At 43.0% G+C, this 18626-nt stretch overlaps 1 protein-coding gene across 2 annotated transcripts in view; it reads left to right on the forward strand.

Moving 5' to 3' along the window:
* LOC122166410 (protein spinster homolog 2-like) overlaps positions 1 to 18626 on the forward strand; it is a 123316-nt gene that overhangs the window by 32686 nt on the left and 72004 nt on the right. The window lies entirely within an intron of this gene.

Raw genomic sequence — 18626 nt, forward strand, 5'->3', positions numbered from 1 at the left:
GCACTGGATGTCTGTCAGGTTCTTTTCTACAGCAATTATTTGTTTTTATTTATTGTGCTCTGAGGAACAGATCCTCAATGTATCATTAGACTCAAAGTGCCTTCAACAGAATATTCTAGTGGAAAACTGCACTTGCCTAAGCACATATATTTTCTTCATTCCTCTCAGTGGATGAAATCCTTCTGCAGATGATTTACTGACAGCAAGCAGTAGCTAAGCTATCAGGGCGTTTCATTTGTTAATTGCTAGACATTTTATTTATTTCTCTAGCAAACATACAGAGCATCTGAAAACAGAGTCACTGAGGTATTGCAAGCTTGATGCTGAGCGTGTTGTGAGTTGTGTAACCAATAAATTTTGCTTTAAGAAGAGTAACATTTTTTTTCTGATCTGAAAACTGAGAGCTTGACTTTGCCCTCCTCCTACTGGAGATAGTACTGTAGATAATAACATTGTGTTAATGTTATGTATTAATATGTATTAATCACAGCACTACCACAGGAAAAACTGCTCCTAGAATAAGACACCATTTCATGTAAGTAAGGTTAATGCCATCTAACAAAAAACTTGGTGAATGTGTTACTCTGTTTCTATTTGGCAGCTGGCATATGGCTGTGGTACTCTTAACCCTGGTGGAAAGGAACATGCTGGCCTAAACCTCCATAAACACTACCTGAAGTCTTTTGACCATTCTCTAAGTCTGCTTGCTCTAAGCTGCACATGGAGGGAGCTGGAGTATAAAAATGCTTGACCAAGATTGCAGACAGAATCTACAGTAAAGCTGGGATCGAGACCAGTTTCTCCCAGACCTCTTCCTTAACCTTGAACAGTTCTTTTCCAAGCAGAAAGTCAGAAATACCATCTTACTCCCAGGAGATGGTCTTGCTAACTAATTGAGTGATATGAGATGAAAGACTGCTCATCCTGAATGTGTCCTCTGAATAAAGAGTAGATTAGTCTTCAGGTTGTTAATCCTGCATCTAAATGAGTCCTAAATTAATTTACAATGTTAATGAGAGGGAGTGAAATGTAGCATTCACTGTTCATATTGCTCATCAAATAGGCTTAACAAAAATAATAATGAAAACCCTTTTAACTGAGAAAGAAGGCTGCACACGTGCTTTAGGAGGAGATGGTGGTGAAAACTCGGTGAGAGGAAAAGAAATCTATCAAAGGCAGCGTATGCCCGTGCATTCATGCCATAACCAATTGTTTGCAGGCACAGCTGGTCTCATACTGCAGACATTCAAGAGTCAAGTCATGCTCTCTCAGCTTCTCCTGCTCTCTGGTAAGCAGAGGTGACTGGTTTCTCCAGAACTGCAGAGATGGAATTTGAATTTTTATCTTGCTTTATATTAATCCCAAGATACAAGTTGCAGTGTGTCTGGGAGATGCAGTGAAAACTGCTTAGAGGGAAGCCAGCTTCCTGTACAGCAGAATTTGAAGGGACACTCCAGCCTCATCCATAATGGAAAAGAGCAGAACATGGTACCCTCTGTAACAAGGATCCTGTGACAGCAGAGGACACACTACAGATGTATCACAGTTGCTACTTGCTCAGTAGCACTGTAGAGTAACAGGCACATAACCGTGCTGATTTCAGAGCCTCAATTACCTCTTAATGATACTAAAATTCTGTGTTGATCTTCCTTTTTAAAGAACTGTGTGCACAGTTATATAAATAATAAAGTGCACTTAATGGTTCTTCAGGTCCGTAGCCAAGCTTAATTGTTTCTTTTCATTTCTTGCTGGTTGCTTTTGTTAGATGGATAAAAGGATAATCTTGACTGATCTCAAAAGGTGATAAAACACCTCTGTGCCTACTTAAGCTGTGCAGCTGTAATCAGTCAATGCAACCATAAGCCAAACAGTGCAAAAAGGCTTTCCTATGTGTGGAAAAGGGTAGGGGCAGCAGTTCGGATTGTCAAAACTATAGGCTTCTAAAACCACAAAGCCTGGGAGGAGGGAGAACAGATTTATAAATCTGCTACAAATTGTGTTATTCAAATCACATTTTCTTCCATATATTTTTGGGCCACAGGAATAATGCCCACTGGTGGGCTCTGTTTTCCTTTGGATTTTTCTGTCCTTTCTTCGTTGTTTTTTTTCTGAGCTTTATTGCTCTGCCTGCTTTCCTTGCCCTTGAACTTATTTTGCTTTCGTTTCTTGCCGGTGTCTATTTAGCAAATCAGAGCTCTATTCATAATAGTGCCTAGCTCTTAGTACCATTTGTCTTCTGTATACCTCTGGACTTTTTTATATGGAAGGCATAATGAGGCTTGCCCTTTTCTACAGATGGAACCAAGAGAACCATATGGGAGAAATGTCCTGCCCAAAGTCACACAGCAGGTGTGAGCCAGAGCCAGAATGAGAACTGCAGTCCATTTCTTGGACACAGCACCCAACCAGGTTAATGGTCAGACCTAGAGACTTGGTCTTAGCTATTGGGCACCTTACTTTTCTAGCCTAAATAGTTCAAGGTCAAGAAACATGAAACAGTGGGGACTTCTGCAAGGGGAAGCTGTAAGCCACCAAATAGTTATGGCAAGGATTTCCTTGAAATGTGGAGGAAAAATTGTCTGTCTTCAGGAAGATCATAGGGTATCACTAGAGGAAGTCTTGTTAACCAAGCTTTTACACCATTAGTCAGAAACAAGGAGATGTTACAAAATGAGAAATCTGGAAGGTATCTGTGGCTCTGAAAGAACTTCTCACTTGGAGACTGATGGGCATTCCCCCAAAATGCCTTTCAGCCCCTGGTTTTCCTGTGAAGCCTAGCAATGCTGAGTACTTTCTTAAGTTTTACTGTGGGTTGATTTTTCTTGTAAGGATCAATTGCAATTAGAACCGATCATTTGAAAAATGAAGCTTGGTCCTAATTGAGTCACCTTGCCTTTTGAGGTGACCTAGTGTAACCTTGCAGTGGAGTCCAACCTTGAAAAGGTACTGGCATCTCCAGTGTGCTATGACTGCATCAACCAGGCCATAGGCATTGGTTGTGCCCTGATTAATGCTTGTGACAAGGGTAGCAGGAACAGCCGCTGCCCAAACAGATCCTATTTATTATTGACTTACAAACAAGCACTTTGTTTAGAGCATGGTAGGTGCTGCAGGATCAGACAGTCCTTCTGACTGGTTGGGAAGCCTGAGAACATCTTAACTAATGCATGGTAGAAGAGTGAATACAGAACATAGCAGACTGAAACGCCATCTGCTTTCCAGTAAGCACACTGTGCTGGAGAATGTTGCAATGCGATCTAATGGAAGACTCGACTGCCTTCTTTCTTTAAGCAGGTTTTCTCCTTATTAAGGTAGAGTGAGGTGAGACAGTCCAGAGCCTGGTTATCACCACATTAAGCCCATTACAAGTTCTGACAGCCCTTTTTCCTGTCTGCTAGAATGGTGTCCAATACGCTACGAAGTCCTGGCAATCTGAAGTTCTGATTCATGAAAGCAGTTAAGCCTATTTGGAATCTCTCTGCAATCGAGAATGAAAGTATTTTTGTGAATCAGTGAGCAAGTTAAGGGAAAATGGGTTTGTGTCCTAGCCCTGTCCTGTGTGCACCAAGGACCAAACTGTAAAAACGCTGCTTACGGTGCGAGCCTTCACTAGACAGCTCTGGATTGCAGAGTAAATAATCTTTGCTGGGGAGGGAAGGGACCTTACGATGCCCTTGACTGCTTCTAATAGGAGGTAATTCTAGAGCCAGTGTTGTACTTTGTCTTTTTATTGTACATGTCAGCATGAATAGGGAAGCTTTCCAGACTGGCTTGTCTTCATTAATGTTCTGATTTTATGTTACTACATGGCTACTAACACAGCATGGCAGTTCATTCAGCCTGTCTGCTCTGCCAAAGGAAGGCTTGCCTAGCTGTTGGCCTAATGGGGCAGGTATTTGGGCTGCTTGTTTCAAGGGAAACTTGCACGTGTGCCTATTTTCCCTTAGGCTGTAGTTCAGGCACTTCTTGCCAAAGTTGTGTTCATTTCTGTAATTCATTATAATAATGAGGGCAGAGATTTCCCACAGATTTTGAGAAGTAGTTATGATTTCAACCAAATGCCTCATCGTTCTTAACATACATTGCTCATCTCCTCCTGCACGTGTTCCTCAAACCTCAGAGTTTCATTCAAGCTCTTTATACTGGAAGATGGAGTTTGTGTTGGTATTATGTGGTACCTTTAAACAACTCCTGCTTTATACCAGCTATGGGATCTCAGTAGCCCTCATCTGCACAGTATTGTGTGTTTCAGGCAGAAAATTCAGGAAGGCTAGAGTTGCCACCTTTGGGTTTTTTTTTTAATATGAACACTGCATTTTGACTTCTGAAAGAAGGTGAGCATTTAGATTACATTACCAGTTAGGTGGCTTTTATGCTGTTGTTAGGTATCTAGGTATCCAGTTGTTGGAGGAGAGAGGTGTGTACCTGTGTTCAAGAACTCATGTTTGACTTTCTTTTTATCCTCTCCCCATGTGATGACACTAAAAGCTTCTGGGAGCAACTTGCTTGGCTTTGATACTTAGTTTTCACTGAACCTTTAAGTTCCATTTTCAAGTATGGTGAGCAGAGGAGTGTTTGGATGTCATCTCAATCAGAAGAAGCTCTGTGTTCCCTCTGTGTTCCCTGATCTGGATCTATGCATACAGCTGCTTCTGATGCCCACTATAAAGGAACCCAATATAAAGGGATTTGTTACCCAGAGGGGAAGTTCTTTTTGCCTCAACTTGAAGAGAGTTTGGATATAGGTCTTCTATGAAGTGAGAGTGAGAGAACAGGACAAACCTTTGCAGTGCATTCTGTATATTTAGTGCGTTCATCCCGGGAGAGCCATAATATTGTTCTCTTTTAAAGATTTATTTTAAGATAATTTTGGTTTTGTATTGTTCTTCCCACACACCTGAAGTACTCTCATTTTCTTGGAACACAAACCAACCATTCTGCAGGGCAGCATACACTGTGCTGGGAAATTGTAAGCTGTTACTTCCTATGGGGATCTGAGATGTGGTGACACAGAGGTCAGACTTGGTCTGCTGGAAGATTTCTGTGCTCATTTGGGATGGTTGGCAGCATTGTTGAAGGAGATATTTGGTTTATCCAAATGATCTCTCCGCCAAACCAAACAGTCTTGACCCAGTGCAAAGGAGCTCTAGAGCACTGAAGATACCATCCTGCAATGAAGAAACAACGCTGTCAGTATTTGTAATACAGCAGGCAGCTCGTGGGCTCTGGAATTACCAGGACGTTTTTGTAGTAGGAGGAACACTGTGGTCCTGGACCAACCTGAGAGGTCATTTTTTTTCCTCTAACGACGAGTCTTGAGCTCCCAGAGATCTGAACGTTTGACATTTCCTCTAGATGAGCAGTTCAAGCTTTCTAGGCTGTGTACTAGATTACTGTACATCCAGACAGTCTCATTTTTATAGCGATTATCCCTGCATGCTGATGTTGTATAGCAAAAACTGATTTTCTTCTCAGATTGGGCAGGGAACTTGTTTTATAAGTGAAGTTTTTATTAAATGACTGAGAATGGTTTAGATTTTTTAACTATCAGATCTCAGAGGAAAAATAAGCAGTTATTTGATGGGATGAATGCTAGGAGGAGGCGTTCACACGTGTTCTCCATCATCTTTGCTGCAGTAAGCAGGGAAATGTTTTCATTTTCAGCAGAAAGGATCTTTGCAAGGGAAGGACAGTCCTCACCTCTTCTGTTCCCCCCACTTGGTTACACACCAAGTTACTCTGAGTTAAGCATTAAGGCAGTTTCAACCATTTCCTCCTTCCAGACTTTTCATCCACTGCTGTTCACAGCAGCTGGACTTTGTATGAGCTCCTACTGCATCGTTCTCCTTGCTCTTTGTACATGAGCTGGATTGGAGGTGAGGCAGTTCTAATTTCTCCTGTTGTGGGACTGTACTGGTTGAACTGAAAGCAGTAATAGTAACATGCTCTTCCTGCCAGATTTTCTTACGTAAGAAGTTGCAACTTGTTTATTGAGGGATTCACCAAGTAGCTTTAAATGCATAGTTACAATAAATGACTGTTAGGGTAGACCTGGGAGAGAATTAGGGAGGTGGTGCAGACAAAGCAGCTTGAATTTGTTTTCACAATTCTACAATGCTTGAAATACGCCCTGAGTTCTTTGCCCTGGTTTTATCCCTGCCTCTGCCCAGCCTATGATTTGAGGGGTCCTGGTGGGGCTAGCTGTCAGCTCCATACTTCCATAAGCATGCCATAGTTGTTCCAACCTACCTACAATATAAATAACTATAAAAATGCCCCAGAGCCCTTGGCTACACCTTTTGAGCACTAGAAATCATTGACAAAGTCTGACAAAGAATGGTTCTATTTCATGAGAGCCTTTGTGAGTGGTGTCAGGAGCACTGGTGAGTTAAACTGTAACTTTGCCACAAAAAAGAAAAGCATTTTTTTTGCTTACACTGGCATGTGCAGGGTGTTTGAGAGATGTGTTACTGAGCCGAGTTGCTTTCCGTTTAACAATCTGGGCTCTTTCCAAAAGCAGCCTCTTACAGGTGTGGCTTAGGCTACATTAATTCTTAACTTACTAATTATGACTGCAAATCAAAGCTGTGAAGTGGCACAAATCGCATCAGCAAAATTGCTCCCAAGGTAAATTGCAAGCTCAACATTAGTGATTGAGTTGAGGAAACTCTGAAAACGTGGTACTAAAAATAGGTAGTAGTTCAGAAGGGCTGATGCAGTTGTTGTGTTTAGAACCGTGCAAGTGTTTGAGGAGATAAATCCACCTCCTTATCAATCTTCTTGAAGGTAAAATTGCAGAACAGGAACACAAAGATCTCACATCAGTTTTTCTCTTTTTGTGTTTTAAGTTGACATATTCCCCTGCAAAATGCTTCTGTAGGGCATCCCCCTAAGCCTGAGTTATAGGAGTGCTGCTAGAATGTATAAATCTGATGATTTACTCCGTCGCTGTGGCTCACGGTGCTGAAGTTACCAGCTGTGTAGTTGTTTTTGCTTAGTCAAGTGGACTTTGAAAAAATGATGCATCTGTGAGGGTCATTGTTTTACATTGTTTATGGAATGATGAACCCTTCTCATAAGGAAATCCACTTCTTCAGGATATTTAGCTGTGCTGATACCTGTCCTGATGTGCCAAAATACCAGCTCTACATTCACTTGTTTTGCTGAACATGCCTGGGATTTGTCAGCTGCAGATGGCTGCACAGAAAATCAAAATTCAGATCCTGTATTGGATTCAGCATCCTCTGCGTGGAAGCACAGAGAGCTTCTTTTCTCTCCTTGTCTTGTTTCAGCCCAGCGCATGCTAAACATTCTAGCTCCTCTTAAGACCACTGAAGTTCAATCCACAAACATGTTTAACCTGCAGGTGGGTGAAGTCCTTTAGCTCCATTGCAGTGTGGGTCTGCTGCAGTTCCTTGCCTCCTTCAGCTGTGCCAGCAGCCCAGCTATGCAGCTGGTTTCATTTCTGTTTCTCTCACTCTGAGCCTCAGTTACTTCTAACTGGTTGGCTGACACAACTGTGCTTCGTGCTAATTGCTTTGAAACACATAGATGTAATAATATGGCAGTTGATAGCAAATATCATACGAACTGTGAAAAGGAGAGGATGGCAAGACAAAGGGAAGTCTTAAAATAAAAACTCTCTTGATTGAACAGGAGGGAGAGGTAACAGACTTTTCTGTGAAGCAGGTTGCCCAAAGTTGCCCTTGTTCTCACTGAGGATGTTTTGTGGCAACAAAGGTGATAATACAGGATATTATACAATGAACGTTGAATTTGCTCTAAAAGCTCCCCAGTGAGATATTTCTACCAGCTGCTAATGTCATATCTCCAAATGGTTTGGACAATGCCGTGTGTGATGTACCGAGCTGAGAAGATGTTTGCACTGTGTATGAAAGGCATCAGCTTGCTTGGTGTGGACTTTTTCTTTGTGGATTCAGAGTCCAGAAACGAATCTCCTTTGACTGATCACCAGGCAATAAGCTGCTGGCAACACCATGACAAGTTTTCCCCAAGGCTCAGTCTTTGGCTATACAGGACTGCTAATAAGGAAGCCTACCTGTCATCCTGGACCATCTGTGATGGTTTAGTACCTAGAGCAGGGAACAGAATAGGTGCTGAACACAAACTGACCTTAGATGAGTCACTGGTCAGTCATCAGTCCCACCTTCTGTGTATTTAGGCTTGATTGAGACTGACTGAAGTGGTCTTTTTTAAGATGCTAACAATCTCTGGATTCACCAAATATTGCCTTTCTTTCCCCATTAATGTAGTTGATGGTGCATGAAGACATTCAATTTGCAAACCTTGTGCAATGCAGAATTTATTTCAATGAGTTGTTCTCTAGCAGTATGCGTTCTGCCAGAAACATAGTAGTCAGAATAAATTTAAAGCCAGAGCTTATTTAAAAACATAATAATAATTCAGTCCTTTTTTGGCTATTGAAACTACTGTTAACCCTGGGATCTTTTGTGGAGCTCCCATTCTTTTATCCAGAGATGCACCTTCAGTTGCAAAGCTCACTGCTGGAGCTGCAATCCAGAATTGGCATTAGTGTTTTTCACTGATGAAGGTAAATACTCTGGAAATTCATGTGAATAATCTTAGAAACAGCAAGACAGACAGTGCTCCATGCAGGGGCTCCAGTGCAGTTACCATTCTTCTCCTTTTACAAAACGTGGCAAATTAAAACATTAGGAAACATCAGCATTTGAACAATTTCCTTAAACACATTACCCCTTTCTGGAGGGCACTGTGAAACGTGCAGTCTCTGTCTACACTGCCATTTATAAAAGCAAGGGGCAAGAGCATTTCTAAATAGTGCCAGCAAAACTGAATCAATGAATAACTTCTGTGGAATCACAGTAGCCACTTCCTGCTCTGACAGGGGCTTCCTTCCATGCTCTGTGATCCTTCTCACTGCAGGATGAAGGCTGCTTCTGATCGTCTGATTTTGTGCTGCCGATCAGTACGTATGTACAACTTGTTGTCAAAAACAGCGTTTCCCTGTATTCAGTTTGTGGTCCGGCCTGTTGAAATATTGCTGGCATTTGGAAGAGTAGATGGGTAAGCCTGTGGCTCTGTACCCTGCCAGAGAGATGTTTAGGTGCTGAAGGAGCAAGGTTGGAGTTGGATACGAAGTTGGAGGAATTCACGGCGCCTCCTGTGCTCAGACACATCTTTCTGGTGGTGCTGCCCTCTGAAGGGTGCTGGATGAGCAAAGCAGGTAGGAGTTGTTGGGATCTGGGATGGCATGAGTTCCCTGGCTCCTCCTGTTCTTTGTTAGGAGGGAGGACTTTGGATGTCTGGAAAACCTGCATCTTGTAGCTAAGATGTGCTTAGGTGGAGTTACCTGATGTACTTGCACAGAGAAGGAGAAAGCAGCACAGAGCTGTTAAGATTCTAGAGCCTCCTTTTTAGCCAGAGGTTTATCTTGCTGTGCAGTCTGTCCTGCCTCCTCCCTGCCCTACATGGTTCTGTTCATCAGCCTGGGTTAATGGTTCAGCTTTGTATTTCCTGGCCCCTGCAGCTGCAGTTGAATTCTTTGTCTGAACACACAGTATTTGTGACCTCAAGTATAATGACTTGGGAAATAAATAAGAAGTTATTCAGGGTATGGGATAAGTGAGAGCACAAATGGTTCCTTCCTTGACCTGTGGAGAATTCATGTCTCAGAATGAAACTAGACAGCAAGTTTACTTCCACGATGCTCTTGGTCAGTGTGTCTAGTCCAGCTTGGCCAGCAGTGCATGCACAGACTTGGTCTTCACATGCCTGCCTTCACTTCCTTCTTACAGGAGAAGTTTTAAAGATAATCTGTGTTATTCATTTGCTCAGTCTTAAAAATAAGGAAGGCAGCATAAGAACGTATAAAGGAAGGGATGTCTTGAAAAGGCAGGTTGTGCATTTCATGTTTTCTTCCTAATGCAGAAGCAGTCAGTATAGGTCAGTTTGCTGGAAACCACTCTGAACACACCAGTGAACTCCTGGAAATGAGTGCCACCAGGAGTGTTGGTAGGACCACAGCTTAAAAGGTGAGCTCTTGATGGGGATAACACATTCTTGTAATAATCTAAATGAATTTTTGAAAGGGAAGAAAACCTGAGGGCTTAGGCCAGCCTCTGGGTAAGGCAGCTGCCTGCAAAGGAGTTTTTTGTACTTTCCTCAGAAGGATCTGATTGCTGTCACTGTCACAGGCAGGATACAAGGCTGCTGGGCTTTCTGATCTGTTGCCATTGTTCTTCTGCTCCTATGAAGTGGTCTCCTGGGGTTACATGAAAGATCTTTCATTAGGGAACTCCTCATTCGGTTCGCTGCCAGTGCCTGAGGCAAAGCGATGGACGCTGCTGTTAAGGAGAAAACTTGAAATTCCATCTGAGGGAGACATCTCTCTTCTGCTCTACTGTGAATTGAACCCCAGTCAGCACTACAGAAAGCTCCTCTGGAAAATGAGTGCAGTTTTGACTGGTAACATTCATAGCAAGAGCTGTCATTGCACTGGGTACCACTGTATTTTACAGCCATCTCAGAAAAGAATAGGCAGTTGAGCAGGAAAAAAATACTGAAGTTCCCTCTGTGACCAGCAAGCAGTGTTTCAGAAGTAAAAGTATGGAGGGCAGTATTGAGACACTTGTGCTCCCTCCACAAATGTGTCCATGTGAAAGGCTAAAGCCTCTGGGAGGGGAGAAATTCGGAGGAAAGACTTTGAGGGAAGACAGTTCCAGGCTCCCAGATGAGTATCAAACAAAAGCAATGACACAACTGCTTTTATATCCACATTATCTGTAGATTTTGACACGTTCCTATTCCAAGGAGATTTCTATTTCTAAAAAAGTAAATTAGTGTACAGCTGCAGCTGGGAAGATACTAAGAGCAGTACCCCGTGCTGGGGTGCATTTTAGAACAGGAAGTAAATAAAAATCAGATAATTTCAGATATCATCTTGAAGTTCTCGTGGTGAGGAGTAATACTTTTCATCTTCTAAAATTCAGCTTAATCTGGCAAATATTTGCCATCCTCCAGATAACTAGAGGCACACAGCATAAGGCCAGTTAGTCTGTTTAGAAAGGTCTGAACCTTGAAGGAAGTTAGCTTACGACGTAGAGATGAATCACCATTTTCTGCCCCAGAGACTGATAGTTTTCTTAGTTACTGAGGTTAGGTTGGCTTTAAAGCATACCATTTTCCTGATCTGCAATAGGCACTCCTGAAGATTATGGCTTGAATCGAATATGAAGGTAAACATTTTGCAGAAGAGCAGTGTGACAGGAGCTTGCTACCAAACCCTGACATGCTTTAATTTGCCTGTGTGCAAACACATGCTGTGAATATGATTCCTTGTCCAGATGTCGGTGCTCTGCCCCTGCACTTCTGTGGTACTGCTGAACCAGGAGCATAAGTGCACTGAAGCAAAGTCAGATTTCATCCTTTCATCCCGACCAGAGCAGAAAATGTTTGTAATGAGGCTGTCAGTGCTCTGATGGTTGATAGCCAATTACTTAATTAAAATGAGAGTGTGGCTATTTTCCTTTCAAAAAGGGAGCATGTATTTTGCCGAGACAGCTACGGTCCAACGGCTCCCTACAGAACCGTTATTGTAGTGACAACAAAGAAAATCAATCGTCCCCTCTGGCTGCCCGGGAAGAGCAGCAGCACGGCTCCGTGCCTTCCACACACCCCAAAGCAGTGATGTGTGTCTGCCAGGCTGCCACCAGGCTTTCTTCTGCCACTCAGCATCACTCCCACCCCACCTGCATCATCGCCCTCACGCTGGCAGCTGGAAAATCCCTCTGAGCTTACAGCCTTGCTGGAAGGCAACAGCTGCAAGGCTCCTTCAGCTGGGGCTGCTTGCAGACACAGCAGCAGCAGCCTTCCCAGGTCCTTTATCCTGTTATGGCTGTAATTGAGTTAGCTCATCTGTGCCCTAGCTGTTCATATGCCCTATTTATGTATGTTGGGTCATTACAGGCTGTCTCCAGCTTTGTAAGTAAAACCAGCAGCCATTAAGAGCTCATCAGTAGAGGTTAGCAAAGCATTGGTCATTTATTTATGGATTTCCTTTTATAAACAAACTCTAATAAACTTGAAACTTTACAAAAAGCTCTGGGATAAGGGTATACTGGATGAACACTTGAGTGCCATAGCATAAGAGGTTCTTGATTCTCCAATAAAGAGAAGGGGAAGCACTTCCTATTGTATTGTTTTTCATAGGAAGCTGCTGCTGTCTTTAAATGACATGTAGCAAAGAACTTATTAGTAATAAACACGTTGTACTTTCAGTGCATCTTCTCTCTTTCCTCATCTTTCATTCTTGCAAGACTGTTTTTTCATGGAAGCAGAATGACTCCTGTTGCACACTGGTTAATGATTTAAAGTTAAAACGTTCACAGGATTAATGGTCTGGTGGTAAAAAGGGATGGTAAGCCTCAGTTCAGGATGAAAAGAGCCTTCCTTCTCCATCTCAAACTGGAAACAAATAACATGATTTCTTTTTGTACCGGATACAAATGATACATCTTTCTATTAAGAGAATAACAGATTGGAAGCATTTTCTTGCTAATTCAATCTGATTCATGGTGCTTAACAGAAATTTCGGGGATTGAAAGATTTAGATTATTTTGCATAATTGTCTTTAGATTGTTATTTCTTGGTGCACACTGTGGCTGTGAAGGTTGTGTGGGCAAAGGTGAACGCAAGTGTTCCTGCCTTTAGGAACCTGGTCCTGCCCCAGGGCCAGTTTTCAGTTCTCTGCAGGTCCCCACCTTTGCTGTCCTGATGGCCCCTGAGCTCTGCACCTGCAGAAGGAAAAGGCTAACCTTTGTTTCCTAAAGCTGCAGGGCCGTGGTTGTAGCGTGTGCCTGGCATCATAATTGTGGTAGGATAATAAAGATGTCAAGAAGAGGAAGGGAATAGAATAAAAAAAGGGTCCTTTGGTTTTGTGGTCATTTCAGTGCTTGCTCAGAGCACCTCTCTCCAGCCCTGGCTACAGCCCTTCCTGCTGCACAGAGAGCAGCCCTGGTCCCTGGCAGAGCTCTCTTGGTGACTGAAGATCTCCATTGGACAGCATGTGTGTAGAGCATCCTCAAAAACTGCATTCAAAGAGAAAACCAGAACTGCTGTTCTTTCAAATGTAGTGATCTTCTCGAGTGCTTGGAGCAATGACTGACTTTCTCTACCAGCAGCTGAGGTTGTGTATATGTGCTTTAGTCTTGTCGAGGCAAACCAGACTTGTAAAATGACCACTTTGTAATATCACAGTGATGCAACAGTATTGACCAACCTCCATACCTTTAGGATCTCAAACCTAAATCAGGATTGACCAGAACAAATACAAATCCATCCTAATTGTCTAACTAAATTAATGAGGTTTTCCTGCCACTGACTGCTCAGTGACAGCCCAACACATGCCATGTATTGTATGAGCACTGAGGCTGCAGCTGGGAGCAGATGAGTCGTTTGTCTGTCACTCCTCTGTGTGAGCCTGCAAAGTTCAGAGCCAGTGAAGTCAAATGGAAAGGAAACTGCAAGGCTGCCCTGGTTCTGTTAGCTGAAGAGGTGCTCCATTGCTTCAGCCTGAGAGTGAAATGGGTGAGGACTGAGTCCTTTGTAATTCTAGAAATGTAGCTTTGTGAATCACATTCAAGCTTTTACAAGTTTTTCTAGGTGCAATTCAGTAACACGGTAATAAGACATTACCTAAGCAAGCCAGCAGAAATGATACAAATTTTTGTATTTTAACTTTAATCAAATAATGTAGGAATAGTTTTACCAGTTCAGCCCAAAGGTCCTTTTATTATATTGTTCAGTCTTTGGTTATGATCAGTAGCAAAAAGGAGAGAACAGAAAGGAATGGTTAAATTCCCTGGTATGCCTTATCCACTGGATGTTGAGGACTTTCTGGGCCCTCAGATTGGACTTTCTCCAATTCTATTTTGAAACAACTTATACTTTCTGTTCCCATAAGCTCCTGTAATAACACCCCAGTTTTTAGTTAAGCTTTTTTGCATGGAGGGTCTCTTCTGATTTGAATTTGTAGCTGCCACTTATATTAAATATGTGACCAGCATTCTAAAGGAGGAGGTAATTCAGTTTGTCCTACTCCCTTCTATTTGTGGATGTAGACCTCTTCTATATCCCCAATCAGTTGTTTATTTTCCAGTTTTCTTCATGTTTTCCTGTAAAAGAACCTGTTGTGTCCTCTTGACAGTTATTTTATGTTTTCTGTACTTTTCCCAGTAATAAAATTTTATGTTATAGGGCTGCAGTAAAGTTACAAGCACTAGAATGTGTTTACTGGTAAAGAGGTTCTGATCTCTGGTGCATCGGGGATTTGTAAGCAGTTACATCTAAACAAAAACCTCAGCTCTGACGTCCACTGAACCAAGCGAACTTTGGCTAGGAGTCTAAATCAAACTGCACTAGAAGTATTTTGCAGATATGCAACAAGTGAATACAAATCAACAGTAGCCTTGGCTTATTTAATCACTGCATTTCTCACAGTATGGAAATGAAAATCAGACAAAGAATCTCATCTTCAGCTACCTTTATATTTTAGCAATCTCATGCTGTTTTAGGCAATAGGTTTGCATACCTTTTGCATGGCGCAGCCTAGGGAAACAAACTGCCACAGCCTCCTGTTCCTGCCCCTCTCTAAGGTCACCAGGTCATGAACCAGGATGGGACTCACCCAGCGGTGACGTTATTTTTGAGGAGGAGAGGTGGTGTCTTTTTGTCCTCATATGTTGTTACATGCAAGTTTTAATGCCCCAGTCGAGTGCACTGCATAGCCACAGAATGAAGGAATGCTAGCAAATACTTCTTGTATTTCATTGCAAAAGCCATTTCTGGCTGTTGGCTGCACCTGTGTGTCCCCCAGCAGCAGCTCCCTGCGGGGTCCCTCAGTGCCAGGCACCAAGGAAGCCGAGCCCTTCCTTTGGACTGCAGTGGTGCTATGAGGCACATCTCCTCCGAGGCAGCAGCTGCTTTATTGATGTTCAGGTTGTCCTAATCCCTTTGAAACAGTGCTAATGTATTCACTGTAATTCCCTAAGTGAGAAGCAGGGGAGTTTTTGTTTTTTTTCTTTTTAAATTACATTGCCTGCATAGAGCTGTTCGAAATTTAATCTAGTACCAAGTTAACTCTTGCACCAGGTAAACTTACTGGACATCCAGGGAGTAAAATGCATATGTAAAATGCATGTGAAAAGTGTTTTCCACTCCCACACTTAGACAGGAATTTTGAGGTGCAGCATGAAAGAGAATCCGTGGCGGATATGGAAAATGGTTGTGAAATAATGACTACAAGTCACCTTCTAATTAATTGCTTCAACAGTGTTCTAGATGTGAATAGGGTAAATCTTTAAATGCACTTTCAATTGACATAATGTTGGAAAGGAATCCAAAGAGATGTGAAAAAGTTGGAGTGTTTTAGAGCTTAGCTTCTAATTCCATTCTTTCCTTGCCTCTGCAGTGCTGATCTCAAATCTTGTTTGGAGCATGTTAGCAGTCTTTGTGAGGCCTAAGTGAGGGGAGGATCGCTGCTGGTCTTCAGGGAGTGTTGATATGTGATGGGCCATAGAAGTGAGGACTGCTACTGAGTTAATTGCTTAGCCGTGCCTGCAGAATCACCGAATCACAGAATGGCCGGGGTTGGAAGGGACCTCAAGGATCCTGAATCTCCAACCCGCTGCCACGTGCAGGGCCACCAGCCTCCCCATTCAAACCAATCTGGCCTTGAACACCTCCAGGGATGGGGCAGGCTGCCTTCAGCTGTGGTGCCATGGCAGCTCAGCAGCTGTAACCTCCCCTCGCTGCTGTGATCCAACTTTGCTTTATCCTCCCACCAGCTCTTGCAGTATTCTCTTTGGACGACCCGAATGGCAGCGGTTCTCTCTATACAGGTACTTGCAGATGGATTTGTTGAGTGAATGTTCAGTGCTTTGATTTGTAGTTGGATGGTAATATCTCTGTGTCTATTCATGTCAGAACCACAGGCTGCGGCCAAAGGGCTCCAGCCTTTGGCAGCCTGTGAGCCACAGTGCTCACATGTAAGTGCTGTTTCCCTTTCTAAGCTTCACCTTTATTAGAGTTCATTCCTGTAGCTGTTGTCTAGGTTTTGGAGGCTGAAGAGAAATATTTATTGATCTTTATGCACCAATGCACAGAGTGAAGTACTGCTCACATCTGTGGCATCACATACCGCTGTCTGGATCAATGGTGTGCTGTGCTACATGTGGCACTGCTGACAGCTATTGCTTGTATTTGTACACTTGACAGTGGTTGCTCTTTGCCCAGCACAGTTTTTCTCAGAGCTGTGGGGTTACTAGTGTGTTACTGGCCTGTTTTTCTGGTTATTCTTACCTGATTTTCTTTTACTGCGGAGTACATTTCCCATCAATTCCCCCTGAAGCAATTATTGTTGTTGGCAGAGGTGAACAAAGCAAGTTTTGAGGATATCCTTTGCTGGGATTAGGAGGGCTAACTCCTGGAGGAATCTGGATTTTGCGGTGAGGAAAAGGAGTGGAATTATCAGCACTGAGCCCCTCCCTGAGCAGCAGCTTGTGTGATGTTGAGTGAAGCACGAACTTGCCAGGAAAGCTGTGTTCAGACCTCGTGTTTTTGTAACACCTCGTGTTTTTGTAACCAGGTTCTGACCCTGTCACAGCCAAACAAACTGAGCGGTATCGTACAGCTGTCTTCTCACTGTAAACACGTATGTTAACTGTACACATCCACCCTAAACACGTTGCTTATGTTTTTTATCAGCCTACTCTAGGGAAAAACTGGCACCTCGCGGTGCAACATACTACAGAGAACACAGGGTACACTGGAGGAGGAATACTGATGAGTGGTATCTGCAGTGAAGGAAACACAATCTAAAATGTCCTGCCAAACAGAGATATTAGAGAAGTGCATAATCAGGTTCACACCTTTTAAAGCACTGCTTTTGTTCTTAATAATTTACTGAGCACAGCAGCACACAAAAGTTAGCATTTGTGAAGTTCTCTGCTTGATCTTGTGCAGCATTCTGTTCTGGGAGAGCATTTTTGGCCGTGTCAAAACAAACACTTGGAGGTGAGTCCAGATGATTTGATGTTCTGTAGCTTGTTGTTTTTTTCTAATGCTCCTGGGTTTTACGCTGTTAGTATATGACAGCTTTACACAACATATGGAACTGATGGTGTGTTTCAAAGCTCCTTACACTTGTCAGAAACTTCTAGTCTGCACAGTAGTCTGGAACCCAGTGCTCGTGTGTTTTGCACTTGGCAAAAAGCAGTAATGTGATCCATCTGCTGGCTGCTGAATTTGAAATGAAGTAAAAAAATGCATGAGAGAGTGATGGAACAGCATACCTATAGTAGAGCTTGTGACAGTGCTGATTCAAAGGCTGAAGCTTTGTGCAAACAGCTGTAAGAATTCACCTCTATCAAAGGATGAACGTTTTAAATCGTGTTGCTGAGGTTTTCCAGGGCCTTGGATTAGCCTGTAATCAGAAATCTTTTACTTTACATCACCGTGTTGTGTCTGAGCTGTCAGGTTCAAAAGCCCCTGCTGTAGAAATGGCTCCAGCAGATCCCAGCAGGACAACATCTCCTGCAGGAAGAGCAGGGCTGAGCTTGCACACCTGTCAGTTATCCCATCCAAGAGCTGGGTGTTTGGGTATTCTCGTTGTTTGGAAGTTTGTTGTTAGGAAAATATTAATGACCTCCCAACGCATGGTTCTGTGCTGTGTCTGATGGATTGCTAGGCCCCTGAGGCACAGGCTGAGTTTGCCTTCCACAGAGCCAAACACATTGTCAGCACTCAATTAGACATTGGATATATGGTTCTGTGCTGACTCAGAGCTGAAAGATAGCCACTATTCTTATTGAGCATCCCTGCATAGAGCAAGCAAGCTATTTTTACCCAAACCTAAACCTTTCTAACATTTTTCCTGATAGAAAAAAATGAATCCTGTGTAATTGAAATAATGTTGAAAGAAGGGATCTTTTCTGGGAGATGGCAGTGCTGTTTTTAACCTTCCAGTAACTGAGAAAAGGCAGCCTCTGCATGTGCCCACATCAGTGCCTCTGTTCCCTCTTGGCTACACCAAATGGATGAGCTGTTGGCAAGAGAAGCCATGCTCTGAGACACAAAGGGCTGATCAGCCAGTGTGGGAAAAGAGCAATGGGGAGAGAGGCAGCAACACCTTAGGAATGAAAGGGTGGAAAGCTGATGGGTCAGTGCCAGTACAGGGACAGTTGTAGAGTGAAGCTGGCAAATATTTATTTGGAGGAGAAAGAAGAGAAATATGGGCAATAGATGCAGGGAGGATGCTTTCTTTCTCTGGTGTGTTTGGGCAGAAGAGAGGGAAGGGAATATAAGGTGAATTTTTTTTGGATGCCACAAATTTTTGTAATTCCAGTCACGCACAGTAAAGCTGGGCAGTGCTGGCTGTGAAGGTTCCCGTGCACCTGTACAGGGTGGGACAAGCATTCAGAGGCAGAAATAGACACTAAGCCATCCTGTTTGGGCAATTACACTCTTCCTGCATTCTCACCGCAGTCGGCAGTTTAGTGGCTAAGCCACAAAGGAGGCATAAGGACGAGTATGATCTCCTTTAGAGAATACCTGTACTTAACAGAACC

The sequence above is a fragment of the Centrocercus urophasianus genome, unplaced genomic scaffold (assembly GCF_019232065.1).
Source record: "Centrocercus urophasianus isolate 14NV4802_14NV808 unplaced genomic scaffold, USGS_Curo_1.0 seq_33, whole genome shotgun sequence".
NCBI classification, from domain to species: domain Eukaryota; kingdom Metazoa; phylum Chordata; class Aves; order Galliformes; family Phasianidae; genus Centrocercus; species Centrocercus urophasianus.